Source organism: Ceratotherium simum, chromosome 6 (assembly GCF_057802395.1).
Source record: "Ceratotherium simum simum isolate JZ-2026a chromosome 6, ASM5780239v1, whole genome shotgun sequence".
In the NCBI taxonomy this organism is placed as follows: Eukaryota; Metazoa; Chordata; class Mammalia; order Perissodactyla; family Rhinocerotidae; genus Ceratotherium; species Ceratotherium simum.
In genome coordinates, this window is record NC_141905.1 from 81,243,178 (window position 1) to 81,247,500 (window position 4,323).

Below are 4,323 nucleotides of genomic sequence, written 5' to 3' on the forward strand. Positions count from 1 at the left end.
GGAGCAGGCTGCTCCAGACGCCGCTCGCCTCCAGCCCTGCGAGCAATTCCGACCAGGAAACAGACAGGTTTTCAAACCTGGTGAAGGAGACTCTAACTGTGAATGCACCTGTGCTCTCAGAAAGGGAAACCTCCTGGGCTCCTCTCCTGGTTCTGTCACCCCTACCTCCTTGGTCCTCTCCAACCTGGATCCCACCCTCGCCCACATCATCCTCACTCACTTTCTTCACAGCACTTATCACGGCCCGAAATTATGTATTTTTTCCTGGTTTGTTGTCTGCCCCTGCCTGTAAGAATGTAAGTTCAAGGAGGACACAAGGCTGTGCCCGCAGTGTTTAGTCTCTGTCACGGAGAAGCCCCTCAGCAAAGACTGAACGAGTGAGTGAGTGGATGAGTGAATGAATGAGAGGGGCGCTCAAGACCCAGAACAATCTTCCACAGATGGCAAGAAGGAGACCTCCAAATCAGGATGAAACCTCAGCCAGAAAGTGAAGCCCCTCCCTGAGCCAGCAGACATGACCCCCCTTCTTCCTGATTCAGCATTCATTGGACTGGTTTTCAGGACTCTCTAGAGAGCTATCCAGAAGCTTCCAAAACAGAGGAGTGAGAAAGGTTCTCTCTCTCGGACCCCGAGCTTGAAATCCACAGGAAGAGAGACCACTCAGATGCCACTGTAATGCAAGGCAGGTTATGATACTGGCTGTGCCTGGGGGGTCACACAGGGCCATGGAGGATGGTGGCTGGAGAGATGGATCCGGATAGGGCATCTTGGGTGTACTTCACTGTTTTTTTCCAGTGTCTAAATCAAAGCCCAAAAGGCATGTAGTTGGGCTTCTTTCAAAAAATGGCAGCCATATTTCAATCCATAATCCCACCATAACTGGTGATGCCCAACAGCCTCTAAGCTTGAGACTCCATCCACACTACTCACCATGGCTGCCCTCTCCTGAAGCTGGAACTCACCACAGTCTCACCCACATCATAGGGATGAAGATGCCCCTTTCATTTCTTCCCAGCTTCTGCTTCCCTTTGTGACATTTTAGTCAGTTCGAACTGGAAGGAAATCTTCCCTTAATCACCCTCTGAAAATCTTTAATTGTTAAAACTCTTTTTTTGCTGCTTAAAGTTTCATTCTTTTTAAACAATCCAATTTTACGGGCATTGCATCCTTAATGTGACCTAATTATGGGGAATGTTTTGGTAAAGAAGCAGTGGGCTGCTTCAGTCAGGAAGTTTCGCCTTCCCACAGAAGGGGCTACTGCGAGGACTTTCAGGGATTCTTACACCATTACACATCATAATTACACGTATTTTTACTAGGGGCTGGGAAAATGCTTCGTCACAAATAATTGAATTCAGCACAACCAGAACCGCACCAAGAAGACACAAACCTTACATAAAGCAACAAGATCGGCAGCTCCCAAAGTACACCTTCAGGGGCCCCCATCAACCCCTTCTCTTTGTTATCCCCCAAGAATGAACAAGGAAATTCACCTACTTGACTCCACATGGGTGGGTTGGGGTCAGGAAACCTAGATTTGAGTCCTGGCTCTGCTTCTTAACCAGAAGTGTGGTCTTGAGTGAGTCAGTTTTCTCGTGAGTTTTGTTTTCCCTCTCTGTAAAATGGGGATAACAACAATATAAGCCTCCTAGCACAGCTGTGAGGATCAAATGAGATGACGGAAGGAAACCTCCTTTACAAACCAGAAGGGCCGGATACACTGCTGAGAGCCCCAGCCTCTCCTGGAGAATGAACTGGAGGATTTAAAGCCTGGTTGCCCGAGACTGCTGAATCCTCCACCGCAGGCATTCCATTCTGCCCTCTGCCTGAACACCCCAACACTCCTCCTCCCATTTCAGGAGCCTCACTGCCCTCTAGGGCCCCCGGAACAAACATCGTGACATCTCCATTTTCAGTTCTTGTGAGTGACTGCAGACCTGTGACATGGATAGTTCAGAAAGCCCAATGCATGGGGCACAGAGCCACCACCTGCACAATCCAGCCTCTGTGTTTCATTTAAAGGCAAAATTCAGTCACATGGTAGGTGATTCATAGAAATCAACCACGAAGGCTTTTGGTGAAACCTTTTATATAATAGTCACATAATAAGCCTTCAGTACATATTTCTTGAATGAACTGATTGACCCACAGCCATTTTGAAAAACAGTTAGGGAGTTAAATAGAGATTTGCTATAAATAGAGATCTTAAACTGCTAATTGCATGGATGTCTCCTCCTTCTTTAAATCTGAGCCTGACCCCTATTGGAGAAGAAGGCAGGATCTCAGGTTCCACACTGCAAGCAGTCACAACACGCAAGGGGTCTCCGGTCAGGAGCCTTGTTCTCAACGTGCCGTGGAATTCTCAGCCCACGTGGATTTATCAGTGGCCTCGGACATCACAGAATCATTTCGGGTTTAATATACGCATGCATATTGACAGGGCCATTGTCCTTAAAGAAAGGGGGCACTGCATACAGGCCATGGCCCTCTTTGCCATCAGCGGGTGCCCACCCACCTGCCACCTGGAGTTGCTCCGGAGCTGCGGTCACCTAGCCATCATTTGCAGATTCTACATACGTTCCATTACCTTCCCCTGCTGTGCACGCAGCTTGTTTCTTCTTTGGCGTGAATAATGATAACTTGTTTGGGGAATGACATAACTTACCAGAGACTCCTTCAGATGCCACTCAGTGGGATCGGGGGCCACTGGAGACATGAGGGAACACAGACCGTAGTCCTATTGGACACTCTGGAGAGCCATCCAGTTTACAGAAATGCTGTTGTTGAAATATGACCATAGGCCAGTGAAAGAAACCTGGGAGCGGAAAGCAGGAGGTCCCTTTTCCCAGCAGAAGGGGAGATGGAACAGAAGGAAGGACTCTGGGGTGGGGGTTTCTGCTGAGGGGTTTTCCAGCCCTGGTGCCGCACTTGGTCGGTGGGTGCCATTGGCAGCCCTGTTCGCCCCAGGAGCTGTAGCGTCCCCAGTGGTGGATTTGGTTCCTGTCTCCTTCAAGACAATAGGCGCTATGGCAACTGGAAATGATTGTTGTGATTAATCATTCCTGACATCTGAAGGGTTTGCTGCTGAGGTCATTTGGCACAGTGGCAAAGCCCACAGGCCCGAGGGACAGCACTGCCACTTGCTAGCTGTGGAGACTGGGAACGTCACTGGCCTCAGAGCTCAGTGTCCTTATTTCTAAAATGGGACCAGTGATAATGATAATTAGAGGCGCAATTTTGTCATAGGGTCCTCATAAAGATTAAATGGTATCATCCATGTAAATTACCCAGCAAATACTACGTGTTCAATATATTTTGTTATTTCCCTTCTGAAGAACTTTCACTTGTGTGTTAATCACATTTTATCCTCATGGTAACTTTATGAGTTTGTAATTATTATAACTATTTTACTGATGAGGAAATTGGGGCTCCAAGAGGTCCCTTAACTTACTTGTGGTCACCAAGGCAGCAGGGGGTGGAGCTGGCGATGACCCCAGTGTCCTCTACACCAGCAGAGCCACCTCGGATCTTCAGTGTGCATCCGAAGTTCATTTTCCTCACCAAACTACTCCCAGAGCCTAACAAACCAATCGGCAGGATCATCTAGACCAGTACTGTCAATATTATGAACACTGGTTACACGTGGCCATGTGTAATTAAAATGAAATCAAGTTAAAAATTCAGTTGCACCAACTACTTGTGTCTGATGGCTACTGTATTGGATAATACAGCATTTCCATTGCCTCCGAAAGTTCTATTGGACAATTCTGAGCCCTCCTCTCAGCTCCACCTTTTTCTCCATGTGCAGAAATTTTCTTTGGGTCAAAAACAGAGCTTGGTTCATTAGCAGCAAGCAACTGGGAGATGGGAGAGTTTCTCAATCTGCAGCCAATCTGACAGCAAAGACAGAGAGGCTACAATTTTGACCAGAAGGAACAAAATCCTGCTAGGGCAAAAGGGAAAATTCACTCATCAAGTATTGTTTAAATTCTTTGAAAATATACTGCATCTGTTTAATGTTTAAAGCAAAAGAAAGTGGCAAAGTAACCGAGCATGAGATAGCTTTCAATAAATAATCATGGAATAAATAGGAATATTCGCATGGGAGCCCTGGAAATGCACGAGTAGTTTGGTACCAATAAAATGCAAAGGATAAAAATAAAATACAATACAGCGGCAAAAGTATTTATATAAATCATGAAAATGTAAGGAAAGAAAAAGAGCCAGCTGCCCCAGCTCACATTTGGAACAAGGTAATATGAGAAATATAAGTCTGCCACCAAAGACTGTATTAGAAGCTGGGAAATAACGAACATGATTGCA